The sequence below is a fragment of the Bidens hawaiensis genome, unplaced genomic scaffold (genome assembly GCF_021521415.1).
Source record: "Bidens hawaiensis isolate Kalapana, Puna unplaced genomic scaffold, B.hawaiensis_p1.1 tig00046196_1, whole genome shotgun sequence".
Lineage (NCBI taxonomy): Eukaryota > Viridiplantae > Streptophyta > Magnoliopsida > Asterales > Asteraceae > Bidens > Bidens hawaiensis.
In genome coordinates, this window is record NW_027498243.1 from 27,972 (window position 1) to 42,800 (window position 14,829).

The 14,829-nt window shown below is 36.8% G+C and overlaps 1 pseudogene across 1 annotated transcript; it reads right to left on the minus strand.

The window, feature by feature from the left end:
* Window positions 1-10,743: 10,743 nt before the first annotated feature.
* Window positions 10,744-14,601, minus strand: LOC143596276 (auxin response factor 19-like; annotated as a pseudogene). Its single transcript, XR_013146675.1, has 12 exons — window positions 14,525-14,601; window positions 14,242-14,354; window positions 13,931-14,026; window positions 13,790-13,846; window positions 13,566-13,721; window positions 13,411-13,495; window positions 13,186-13,338; window positions 12,953-13,142; window positions 12,553-12,878; window positions 11,261-12,411; window positions 10,997-11,178; window positions 10,744-10,915 (listed from the first exon to the last, which is right to left on the minus strand). The product of XR_013146675.1 is annotated as an auxin response factor 19-like (transcript).
* Window positions 14,602-14,829: the final 228 nt, after the last annotated feature.

The window sequence follows — 14,829 nt, forward strand, 5'->3', positions numbered from 1 at the left end:
CGTTAACAATAGAGCAGCAATTCGAGGTAATCATTTGCTTGCCGGAAAAACGAGATGCAGGTTTTCAGTGAGCACCAATTCCATCATTTCACCGCCCACCGTCACAACAACCACAACGCCCACCTCTCCGCCACCACCAGTGTCTCACCCAACCACCTTCTAGAATCATCTGCTCGCCGAAAAACGAGTTACAGGTTTCGGCGAGCACCATCTTCATCATCTCTCCACGGTGCACAATCTCCATGTTTATCATCGTCTTTAAACACCTCTGCACCATCTCTATTTTCAGAAAGACGAGGTAGCTGTAAAAATCAATATCTCTTATTTTTAACGCATATTGCGAGATACTTATATTGGATGATGGTTATTTTTGTTTGAATTGCTGAACGTTTGTTTGATTTGAATGGTGATGAACTTTGGTGTTTATGAATTAAAATAATTAGATATCGAAGTTTAATAATGCTAGTTTTTTATGAGCTACTCAGCAATCAATCACGATCTGGCATATTCCGTTGTCAGTTGGGGTGTGACAGAGATGACCACTTATCTCTTAAATATCCTTCCAGGTTTATAAACTTCACATCAATCACCTACCCGTCTCCTTATCACCGCTCACCCACTTATGATCACTTGCGCATGTTCAGATGTCTACGCTACCCTCTATTCCATCTACCACGATTCATAAACTAGCCAACGGATCCACCCCGTGTGTTTTCCTTGGGTTTTCAACAAATAACCAAGGATACAAGTGTCTAAACTTACAAACTAATCAAATAATTATTTCTCGTCACGTCGTCTTTGACGAAACAATCTTCCGGTTGCTAATACCACTACACCCCTACCTACCTATGAATTCCTTAGCAAGTCTTCACACCCTCTGTATGGCATCACACTCAACCCCAATCCACAACCTTATTACCTCAGCCTACTGGCAAGAACTCAAGAATTTGTCTGATCAACTAGCCAACGTAGGCATACTGATGACCGAAAAGGACTTGATAATCCAATTAATTACTATACTTAATTAAGTCAATGCCTCGTTTGCCACTATTCTCAGAATACCCAACCTTTACTCAATTTTTATGCTGCCTAATCACATTTGATACTCGAGGAAACAACCAAAGCTGCCGAAATGGCTTTGCACATTAGCACCACCAAAACATCACAATCCGGTAATGACAATTCACCCATGCCTCTGCTGATTATTATCGTGACCGTGATTGAGGTAGATCTCGTGGTCGTGGGCATGGTCAAGGCTCTTTGGGTAAGGAATGATTTTGGATACATGCGACAAGCAGGGCAAAACCCATCTCGTTGGTAACATCAGGCTCATAGTTTTGAACCAGGAGCCCGATACCTCATATGGCTCCCCTTAGCCCAATAAAAAACATGGCTCATTCCCCCCTTACCCATATCCAATGGCCCAAAACCCGTTTCCTAACCAGTCTAGTAATGGCATACTTGGGTCGAGACCAATCAAGCTCACTATATAGCTTACACCCCACCAACATCGAGTAGGCTTTATACAGATGGACACCGGAGCTACTACTCATGTAAAGCAATCCGAGAAATTTTCAATATTTTTGAATAATGACATTCTCATAATATTATCGCTGGTAATGGCTAGACCATTTGTAACATCCTACTTTTGACAATAATAAATAAAAGAATTTTGTTTAATTAATAGTGTGTTATTATATAGTTAAGTTAAATTAAAATAATAAAGTGTGGTCTTGGAAAATAAAATATGGAATAAGGGATGGTGATAGGTCTTAAGTCCATGGACTTAGGGGTACATAAACACCTTAAACCTCCCTAAAACCTTCATTTCATTCATCCAGCCTCCTCCACACACTTAAAAACACACACAAACACTCTTATTCCATTTCGGCTCAGATCCGAATCGAACTAAGAAGAGTTTGTCTTAGATCTTCGTCATACAAGCAAGAAACACATCTAGATTCACATGTTAAATCAAACCCGAAGCTTGGAGTGAACAAAAAAGGTACGTTTTAAGTTAAAGGTTAAGTTTTTGAGGTCAGTTTGCCCTAAGATTTGATACTAAGGCAAATTGGGTCTTATTATGTAAGAAAAATGTAAACTTGAACATAAACAAGTTGTTTGGAATGAAAGGGGACAAACGAGTGACGTTTGGACCGTTATGAATGAGTTAACGAAGTTGTTATGGCCTGGAACTCGTTTTATCAGTAAAACGGGCATAACTGGATGTAAGGAAGTGATTAGATTGAAAATAAACGAAAAACCATGTTTGAATCGAGTTCAGGAAGAAACTCGATTCGTTTGGAAAACGATCAAATCGAACTGGAAACGATTCGAATTGAATTGGAAGAGCGAATCGAATCGAACTGGAAAACGAATCAAATCAAATTAGAAATGAATCGAATCGAATTGAAACTCGATTCTATTGGTTTGAAAACTTGATTCGATTGGTTTGCACTTCAGTTTTCGATTAGAATTTCATACTCGAGTCGATTGGTTTGGACTTGACCCAGAATCATGGAAAGTCAGTTTTCTGATGTTTAGTAAAGGACTATTAAGGAAAATAATTTTTTTCCTCTTGGACTTGACCCTGATTTGATTGGCTCTGACCCTTGGACCCTGCTAGGGGCTGCCTCCTCTAGACCTCGCTACTAGGGGCGCTGCCCCGGAACCCCGTTAGCTAGAGGTTTCACTAACCTAGATGTATGATATAGTAGAAGTAGTTAATTTATACGTATAATTATTACACAGTTAGCCATGCACAACTAAGGAAGGGTATTACCATTAACTTAGAGAAGAACATGACACATGTTAGTTTCTAGCCCCATTTCTTTGTTATGTTTTCGGGGCTGTGTGCATACTCGATGTGATTAGTTAATACACTTACCTTAAGTGGTAAGTTATGATATGTGAATGTTTTATAAATGATGTATGGATGATATAGAAAAAGGTTAAGAGTATGTATGAAAGTATATAAATATACACACACACATATATATTTATATATATATAAAGAAAGGTATGTATGGTAAAAGGGTGACAGACCCTAATTATATTTGTGAAAGGAGGGTGACAAGCCCTAATAATATCTGTGAGGTTATAGGGCGAAAGACTCTTTAAAGTGTATAAGTATGTATATAAAAGTAAGATAAAATATGAAGGTATGAAAGTAAGAAAGAATAAAAGTATGGAAGTTAAAATGAATGTATGTACTTGTGTACGTACAAAATAAAGTAAAGCAAGTTAAGTATGAAGTATGTAAAAGTAATGTATGTTGCTTGATGAACTAGAACTCAATCAGTGTAGCTTACTTTTAATATGCACGCATGTGAGTATGATGAGACAGTTGGCTTTAAGAGAACACATGGCAAAAGAATAAAGAAGTTGGCATCTGAAGACTTAAATTTATGATGTTTAAACTTAAATACATGTTTTATATTGTTTAAATTTTAAGACTTATGTAATAAATAGTTGACCTTTTGTTTATTCCACGAAAAGTTTTAATTTACTCTTATATTTAGAACTGTGTTTATGAGTAAATTCAATGCTAAAGTAGGGCACCGGGACCGGGGCCTTACAACATTCCCATAAACAATATGGCAACCAAACCCTTTCACCGCCATTCCCTCCACTTAACCTAAATGGTTTTCTTTACGCACCTAAACTAATAAAATATCTAATTCCGCGTGTAGCCTAACAATCAGTAATTGCATTTTCAGTGAGTTTGATCATTTTGATTTCTTGTGAAGGATTACAAGATCCAGGTTCCTATCCTTCGGTGCGACAATAGCGGTGATTTATATCACCTTCTACCGTCTACAATTTCAAGCCTCGCCACTCCCTCCGTTTTTGCTGCTAGTTCACAAGATCTTTGGCATCATATTCTCGGTCATTCTGGATATGAGTTATTAAATAAGTTGAAGACCTATACTTCAATTTCATATGTTAAGAGTAACACAAACATTTGTCAATCTTGCGTTTTTTGCAAGAGTATTCTTTTACGCTTTTATGGCTCTGGTACCATGTAAAGATGGATATTCACATAAAGTTCCTTGCCTCTTTCTGATTATTTTCACAATATATAGATACAACGGGATCACTAAATTAGGAGATACTATCTCTACAATTCACATGAGATATTATCAAATTGTATTTAAATAATACACCAATCTTATACATTTATATTTAGGTCATATTAAGAGATTTGACCGATAAAATCAATATCATAATAAGCATTTACATTGGATCATGTGTAGTGGTGGTCGGGGGCGCCAATCAAACTAGGTGGGGCTAAGGTTTCTTCCAAGCAATCAAACTATCCACTCACAATATAAAAAATGTTTAATAATTATTTTTTCAGTAAAATCATTACGTGTTTTTGAGTGAAAAGTTAGTAAAAGCCCTATGCCCATGTGACAGTGACAGTGACAGTGACAGTGACATGTTATTATGTTTTTTACTTTTTAGTTAAACCACTATCCATAATATTAAGCTATCTTAAATAAACATATTCAAACATGGTCAATCAATATATGACAAATAGCAAGTGTCGCCTAAGACGGATAGAATTCAGCCTGTATTAAAACTCACTTAATACACAACATAATCCGCATGGAAGCCGATCAAAGGGCAACACCAATATCTAATGGATATATTTATCCAGCCACTCAACAGAATTAGCCACCTAGATCCAATGGCTACTGGAGTGGTAGCTTAAAACTAGTATTTTAAAACCCGGACCGGGACCCATTAAGCATGCCGGTCTGGTTTTGCAGCACTTAGCCTGTTTTCTAAAAACTCAGCCGGTTTTTGCGATTGGCAGTTGGACCGAACTCGGTGACCCTCCGATTTAACCGCTAAAACAAATTTTGTTTTTAAATTTTAATAAAAAAATAATCAAAATCCATCTAAAATCTAACCCTTAGACTCTTCGATATCTTAATCGCGCTCTCTACCTTGGATCGTTACCAAGAAATTCTTGCACATGGTGGCTGGATCTATGTGGAGGCTGATGTAAATAATAAGAAAGAATAGGTCTTGGTGGTAGTGGCTAATGGATGGGTTAAGTGGGGTGATAGTAAGTAACATAGTCAAGTTGGCTTAGCCCAATATATATATATATGTGTAAGGCTTGTTCATTTAGAACTTAAACGGATTGTTGACAACTTGCCATGAAAAAAAGGAAAGACTCTGGTATCCCTACATGCTACATACTATCAAAATGGAATATTTAACTTTAACTATTCAACTTATGACAATCGTTAAAAGATGGTTAACACAAATTCTTAATTTTTATTTACTTTTCATCTAGTACAAAGATACAATATATATTTATATTATTTTAGATGTTATCTAGGTTAATGTTCGGTCCGACCTCCCGAGCCTGTCTGACCAGTGACCCGGTATGTCGTTCGGGTCATGTCCGGTTCGGGTCTGAAAACATTGCTTAAAACAAATTGTTTATCTAACAGTCGGCGTCTATTTCCTTTCAGCCTATTTTTTATGTCGCTCATTATTTAGTTCTGACTTATAGACCATACAAGTTAAACAACAATCATCCTCTATATCCAACCAATAAAGGCTAGCCACGTGTATAGAACTGGAATGACTAGTTCTTTGCTGCTAAGAAGGCAATCAATCCATTGTGAACATCGGCTACATAGTATCATTCTAAGCTATTAAATGTTTTTACATATTTTTTCTGGATTTTAACAGTAGGTCTTCACACACACACACATCTATATAATTCTTAAGTAGTATATATTTAAACTTAATTATAATTTTTAATTAATATCAAATAGTTTCTATAAAACCAACATAGCCTCCCCTGTCTTCTAATCCCAAATTTCTCAATCAACCTATACTCTCAACACAACATCAAGCCTCTCAACTTATAAAGTCCGTCTGAATGCTTAGACAAACTATATAACCATCTACAGATGTATGTTTATGTAAAAGTTAATTTGAACATCGTTCCTACGCCCGCTTATTGATTCTAAGCTTCCTATATGACTTATACTAGTTCTTAGCATTATTTCAGCGTGATTTTGGCAAGGTTTGATTCCCGTAATCACGTTTGCAGCTTTAACGGGTGAAAAAGAACTTAACGAGCTCTAGAACATGTTGACCTTGTTGTTAAACAATCCTTGAACATAGTAACAAGTTGAGAGAGCTTCTAATACTTCTAGGATGGGTGGTCAGAGATTGCTTGTAGCTGGAGCACCTTATTGGATGAAAGATTTTAATCAAGTACACCAAGGAACTTCAAGAACACAAATTTGGAGCTTTGGGTTTGATTATGATAGATGATGATGATGATTTGTGATTAATATGGATGTTCTCATGCATGCTATTCATACCCAACATGTTCTGGATAATCAAGAATACGGGTTTAACACATTTATAGCCTAGGTGTCAAATCCTTTGATGACTCAGCAGTCATACAAACCATCATAAATTAGACGGTCAGTTTAATCAAAACTTTGCAGCTAAATTTGAAGCCCCGTCTCAAATAGTAAGGGGTAGTACGGTCCGTATGTATAAATTTCTTTAACGCATAAGTTATGCATTGTATGAACCGGATAACCTTTCATACGGTCCGTCTAATCCGAGTTTTGCTTATTTACATATTAGGCCTTGGTTGCCACAATTAAAAAATGGTCATTCACCTTTTAAACTTGTTAAATTGGACCGAAATGTTCAGGATGTTACACTTAATACAGGAACCAACACCCCAACACCTGGCTAACCTAGGGTTCATTATGATAAAAGTACCAATAACAGTTGATTTGGAATGCTAAAATGTATTAGATCCATGTGGAGCTTGTAATCCTATAAAACTAAGAAGGCTAGACGGTACAGACACACACTAAACACTTGTTGACATATAACATTCACTTATAAGGTACTTATATCACCTTCATGTCACAAGTTACTAATAATCAATCAAAGAACGAAAAGATCCCAATTATCTTTTAGACCTATTTATTCAAATATAATCCTTAGGTAGGATACTTATTTGACTAATAGTTCAATTAATTATCAAGTATTAAATCTAGTATTAGCCCTAAATTGCATGACCAAGATCATACAACTTAAGAACAATTAATCTAACCCCGGAGAGTGTGTCTACTAGCAAGATCAATTCAAATAGACAACTACAATAATAAGCATATATGAACACCATGATAATTAATAAACCAAATCAATAGTTTACTAAGGCAAAATTATGTCCTCAATCAAAAACAATTAAATCTAACTATCTATATAATTGTTTACCATGAAATCCTATGTGTCGCTCTCAGGTTGTCCCCCATATTCTCTAGAGCCACCAGATTGCTTGATTTTTAAATGGAGGCTTCTCATGCATTTGACCCGAAATCGCGGGTATGAGTCTTACCAAACCCAGATAGCCTTTAAATGGGTTATAACATCTCATTTATTTGTGAAACTCTTTCATAATTAAACAATAATTTTCGCGGGTCATGGGTCTCACCAAACCCGGATAACCCGTAAACGGGTTATAACATCTCATTTATTTGTGAAATAACCCCTTAATCATCAAAGAATAATTTCCACGGGTTATGGGTCTTACCAAACCCTAATAGCTCTCAAATATGTTATAAGATTTTATTTATTGGTAAATACTTTCATCCTCAAACCCTAATTTAATTTATCTTCTTTACATGTTCTCCATTGTTGGTCTATCATCTTCATCTCCGGTTAACTTCCAATACTACCCGCCATCGTCAACTACATCAACGTCCACTTTTTCATTAGACAAATATTTGTGTTCATGTTTGTTCATTTAAAAAAATCAACATGTTCGTGTTCGTGTATTTTTGTTCGTTAAAAATCTAAAAAATCTACACATCTCAATTGAAAATACCCAAACGCAAAAAAAATATAATAACAAACTACTATATATGTATCAAAATTAAAACTACGTTAAAAAATATAATAAATCTTCATAAAATAGCAAAATGATTAAAAATAAAAACTTAAATAAATTCCCGTAACAAGGATCAAACTAGTGTGTCATATTTGGTTAAAATTTATCTAAATCTAGATGATACACAAGTTTAGCTATTCATATTTACTTCCACAATTATGACTCGTATACTTAATCGATACTCCTTCCTTTGCTCCTAATTTCTTGAACAACACTAAACAACCTTTAATAATTGGTTAGACGACCGAGGAATCAAACTTTTTGCTTGTGGATGCTGTTTTCTTTATATAAGGAAGCTTTAGAGTTTAACATCGAGATGTAAACCTTCTCTGCCAAGACACGTGTTGCCCGGGCGAGCAATTCCTCAGGTAAAAACAAAACTGTGAGCTTCTAAATGGATAATCAAACGAGGGCAAAGTGGACAGTATTTTGGCAAGGTTAACTTGAGACCTTAGAAAAGCTTGCAAAGCTAGTGGTCATGCCGGTGTGATAGCAAGGAAGTTGGGATCCTTAAAGTTTTTTTTTTTTTTTTTTTAGGGGGGGCGGGGGGGTCTCACATTGGTTGAGAAGGAGAATGAAGTGCTCCTTGTTAGAGGCTTGAAGCCTTCTCTATCATAACTCGTTTCTGCTTAGGATAGTATTTCGTCGAGTGAAAACAAAATCATGAGTTCATGGATGGGCGACCCCTTGGAAGCAAAACGGACATTATCATGACATATTTACTTGAATTGTTACAGAGTGTATATATAGGTTTACGTGGTATTTTAAAGTATTTTATATACTTGAGTATTTTGTATTTCACCTAAGGTTTCTATTTACAAAATGTGCTTCCAACAACTTTAAATTTTGTTTAAAAAGAGAAGTAAAATCAAAACACATCTAATTATATAATAGCTAACACTTGAGCATAAGTAGATCTTAACTCCACTGATTCTAGGGGTGATTATCGAGCGTGCCGAACTAACTCTTCTTCAGTTCGGGGGTGGACTTGAAGTTAACGAGCCAGCAAGGCAGTGCTATAATTTGAGCATTAAATTGTCTTGTAAAATTGTTTTGTAAACTACAATTTATTCTTTTTTTCAAAAAAAAAATAAAATTTATTTCCATCTAAAATCCCTTAAGCTTACATTTGCAAAGATTTGTACCCACTACCACTAGACCATTAAAACATGGATTTATGCTATGATTTCATTTGGTTAACTTCCAATATAGTTCATCTAACCTTAATAACACAAAAGATATTCGGTGTTATTGAATTAGATGAAACAATATAATAATAGATTAAAAACAAAGATAAATCATCCAAAAACTTAATTTTACAATCCACTTTCTGTTGCTACCTCCAAAGTTGCAAAAAAAACCGGGTTGGGACTAACTTGATTTCGAAACTTATTTAAGAGAATCCGGTTTGTACCCGACCGGATCCGTAGGATTGACTAACCTGTATCTTAAAACGGTTTGAAACCTGGTTTCAAACCCGACTTGAACCGGTTAAAACCCGGTTTCAAACCTATCAAACCCGATCCGTTCCCCCCTAAAAGAACCTGATTGAAACCCGAACCGGTTCCATTAAGACCGTTGGACTCTCTTGGAACTTACCTAATCCCGTTTTAATCGGACATGTATGAACCAAAAACACAATTTGTGCACCGGTGGGCTGTATCTAGAGATGCACAAATCGGGTTTTTCAAATGCCCGGTTTCGGGTATGAAACTGGGTACAAGTATGACCGGGTATTGGAAAATCGAGTATTTGCAATACCCGGGCGGTTTCGGGTCCGATATTGTCTCTAAAAACCATACCCTATGTATGGGGTTCTGCTCCGGTATTCTAAAACCGGTATTTGAATACCCTATTTTCGGGTAATGAAAAATCCTTTCTTCGGGTTTTTCCTGTTTTTTTCAGGTATAGATTTGATTTTTAAGGGGTTGCACTTTTTATGGGTCAGGGTATATTTCAGGTATTTTTCGGATATAGATCGGGTATTTGAAAAAACCCGGTTTCGAGTATTGGAAACACACGATTCTGGGTATGGAACCGGTTCCGGTTTCGGTTTTCGGGTATTAATTACCTGTACAAATCGGGTCCGGTACGGGTACGAGTTTAAGTACTGAAATGCATACCCTATATGTACCTTACGGGTAGGGTCGGGTTCGGGTATTAAAAACCAGGGTATAAAGAAAACCGATTTCGGGTTTTTTTTGTGTCCGGTTCCGGGTTCGATTTTTTTGTGCACCTCTAGATATAGCTGCCTCAGTTGGATCGAAAATTAAGTAGTATTGGGCCAGAGCTGTATAGCATATTGGGCTTTTGGTTGAAATTCAAACGCCAAGACCATATTGCCTAGTGGTTAAACGAACCAAACTAGTGAGATAATCTTGACTTAAGTTGAAAAGCCTTAATGTATGCTATGTCCTTATTTACGTGTTTAAAATATAAAGTTACAAAATTCAATTATATATTAATCTTTAACCTCCTTCAGTTGAATTAAAGAATCATAAGACAATGCTAGTACGCGATTCGCATCCCATGCTATACAGTTATCAAGTGTTATGAAGATATAACCATCTTTCAGAAACAAGTTATGAGCTTGGAGCCTAACTTTCTGATGATATAAATTCTCAAGAATTAAAACATTTACAAGTGAAATGCATCACCTCTATTAGTTATGTTATACAACAACTTCTGTTTCTACACTATATTGTCAAGGAGTTATCCTCAAGCACAAACAAGCAATCGGACCTTCGAATATATTGTTGGTGACGCTATATATGCTAGCTTTTGTGTATGCAAGAATCAGATTACCTTTTAAAAGATGCAGCTCCTCTCCATGGGTTCCCACCATCAGTCCCACTCGAAGCTTGATTAGGCACGGGTACGTTACTTAAATCACCATCCAAGCTCATCTTTTGTACTTCTGAATATGACAGAATCTTTATGCTTTGCACACAGATAACAAACTCCCTGTAACAACCTCAAAGTCAACAAAAAATATATATACATATCAACTAAAACGCTAATGTTTTTGTTTGAGAAGACGCTTACTCCCATGGGTCATCACCAACTAGCAAGATGTCATTCTCATGATCAACATATACAAGTTTCCACTGCGCGTCTTCTAGCTCGCCTTCAATACCGAACATTCGAGCCAGATCTTGCCTCAGCTCGTCATAACCCTTGTAGCGTGTCACATCAATCGTTCTTCCTACTGATCCACGTTTTTGAACCTAAACATACAACGAATTGATATTATGTGCCAGACTTGTACAACAAGCTAGTCTAATGATGTATATTAAAGGGACATGTTACCTTTGTGTATGTTCTCATGCGTTGTTGAGTTTGCCTACGACACAATGCATTTCCCAAAACACCAGCATCCGCAGCAGCAACATTGTCGTTTGGTTTGAAATCCATATCAGGCATTCCAAATGACCGTGGACCAGCAGCGGAAAATTCGGTGTCATGGCCACCAGGATAATTTGACATCATGTTTTCAGAATCAAAACCACGGGACAACAAAGCATCGGGTGGCAGGCTATCAATATTAGCCCCAAAGTTTGGGATGTTGAAGTTTTGTGGCAAGGTACCAACATAGTCATCCAAACAGTATGATGTTACTGATGTGGTAAATTCAGTAGCAACGCCTTTGTCTTTAGGTTGCTCGGGTAGTTTCAAGTGCGACACCTCATACTTGATTCTTGCATCCGATTTACTTTGACTTGGAAGAAATTTGGAAGCCACGGAATCGTCGCCTAAGATAGATGGAGCTTGTTGGTTCTTGATCCGGAAATTTGTTGGAGTTAGTTGACAGTTGTTTGTTGAAGGGGATGTGGAACACGAGGGAACGTTATCATCACCGGGAGGTAGAACTCTTAGTGGTTTGTATTGACTATGTTGTTGGTTTGATTGTACAAGTGTGGATGTTGACAAGCTATTACCGCTAACTTGTTGTTTGAGTTGCTGAATTTGTGACTGTTGTATGGGCTCTAGTGATGAGAACATATGTTGTTGTTGTTGTTGTTGTACTTTTTGTAGTATCTGCAGCGTTTGTTGTTGCTCTGAGAGTGACATGTTATGTTGTAGCTGCATTTGCTGATGTTGTTGTTCCATGAACAAAGGTTGAAATGAAGTTGTACCACTAATTTGTTGCTGAGATTGTGTGCTTTGTTGCGGTTGCGGTTTTTGATGTTGTTGCTGCTTGTATATAGGTTTTCGTTGGTGTTGGTGGGGCCATGATTGAGAGAGAAGTTGGCTTGGTTTGTTGGAGTGTGATTGAAAGCTTAATAGCTTGGAGGGATCTTCAAAGGTTAGAGAATTTGAAGAAAGAATATTCGGTTGATTCTGTTGCTGCTGCATGTTCATCCATTGGACCAGACTCAACCCGTCTTTCATCCCCGTATCTTCAAGCCAAGGCATGGCCATCGTTCGTTTATAAGCATTTTCTATCTCAGCATCAATGTCTGCAAAACCATTGGATATTAGGTTTATTATTATGAGCCTACGGGACCATTAAGTATCTAAGGTTTGCATTTCGTTCTTTATATATTGTAATGCATTATTCCATAATAATTAATTCAGTATTTTACCATATTATAAATTACCTGATTGTTGATGAAACTTTTGTCTGAAAAATGGAGATGGACACATGTAAAACGGAGTCACAACGGGCTCAATTTCCCATATTGAAACACGACTAGGACGCTCATCAGCTGCTGACTCATCCCATCCCACCTGAAGACTACGCCATTGTGAGTTCTTCCACCTGGCAGGATCTAGATTGCTGATACCCGTTATTGTTCCCATGTATCTACGCACACCCGACTCTTGAGTCTCAAACATCATTCTAAACCGCATGCCCAATGAAACTTGACAATACATTGCTTTGTTGTACTTGGCTAGAGGTATCACAAACTCAGCCGGACTCGCCCTGCCAGTTTAACATTCTTACTTTTAATATTTTGTTAATAAATCAAATAATATCAAAATTTTCATCTATGATACCTAGGATTGTAATAAACGGTGAATAGGCTGCTGTTTGCCGCAGCATGAGCAGCAGCCGCAAGGATTCCAATGTGCATGCTGTCACTGGATATAACCGAAGATGAGAGAGCAGATTGTTGTCTGTTGGCACGTCGAACTCCTAACATAAGCTGTGATTTCTCGTCTCTACAATCATTCGCATCAGTTAGAACTAAGAAAACCCCTTGATCGCGTATTATGTTTTACTAATCAACTATATATTACAAAATAAAATCAAATAACATTATAGTAATAAATTGTAGTAACCAAAGTCACACCTTCGAAAACGACAGCGTCGCCAGCAAAAAGCCTTTTAGAGCTCACAAAGATGCTCCATCCTGTAGTTAGTAGATGCCTCTTGGGTTGCCCTGAAATTTAAATAACTATTTAGAGAACACACAAATATGGTAGAAGAAACTCTTGGATTTAAAACAACAAACCTCGGTAAATATGTCGGAAAGTCCAAGACTGATGATGCAAATCTCTAGCAGCCAACTCTTGAGCTGGAGGTTGCATAGAGAAATCCTACAAATTAAACGAGGTGAGCGATGTGCATATATATAGTCACGACTTATGAAACATGTGAATTAATTACCAAAGGCGGGAAAATCTTTTCAGCAGCTCGACGAGGAACAGAGAATCCACCATGGGTGCTAGTGTCACTAGCTGTAAGAGTCTTGCAGAAGAACTCAGTAGGCTGCTTGTTTTGCTTCAGACCCATATCAGAAATAAGCAAGGCTTCCTGGTCATACTGTTTCATTCATAAAAACAAAAATTCAATGTCTGCTCGCGACGTCTTAATAAATTAAAACGACTTACTTTATCGACAGGTTGAAGAGTCATCCGAGCATACACCTCATCAGTTTCAGAATCAGCCTGAAACAATGAAAGTAAGTGAGTGATGAAATAACTCTTTAATCGTTTCTACTTACTGATACAGTTACAGATTCATTTACATACATGTAGTGTGACATTATGAAGCATGCAAATGAGCTTAGAAGGAAGATTGGGATAGCTTGGTATGTTTTGTGTATCCTTGTGCATAGATGCTGCAACCTAATCACAAATAATAATAACAATAATAAGTATGAGAATGAGAACTTTAGATAGATGCTATTGACTATTATCTAGACAGTGTGTTAACGGAAAACGGCCACCAGGCGCTACTATGCTAACGCCTGTCTAGGTTGCCATCTGGTGCTGACTCAGATGATTAACGCGCCTTGGGCGATTCTGTGTTACACTTGGTCTTAAAAAGATTGGTTAATTACCTGCTCACTGTGACCTTGAGGAAAGTAGACCACCAGACTCCCGACAGGTGGCAATGAAACCAATGGACCAGCACATGCATGCCATAACTCTGAATTCATTACCTTCCTTGCACCTGAATAAAATTAAAAACTTATAAAAAATATATCATGTGGAATTCTAAATGTTTCATCACTGGAAATCTTTTCTTTGCTCCATTCAACATATTGTGCTCATAATATACCAAATAAAATGACTAGAAACAAAGAGAGTGATGAAAATTAATCAAGAAAGAATATTATTCACCTTCACCTGAAGTGGTTTCATAACCATGTCCCATTGGAGGAGCTTTCATTATCCAAAACACAAACAAGTATGAAAATGAAAAAGGTGACCAATCATCAAGGTCACATTGCCTGTGGGAAAGAAGTAGAAGAACTTCTCACAATAATGAAACCCATGTGGCTTTATAGCAAGCAAAGCAGCCTAGGCCTATTAACCTCCTATTATTTCAAATCATTTAAAATGGATTTATATATCATTACTTTGTTTTATTTTTTTCTTATTTTGTTTTACAACTATATAAAGAAAGTTATAGGGGTCATATAACA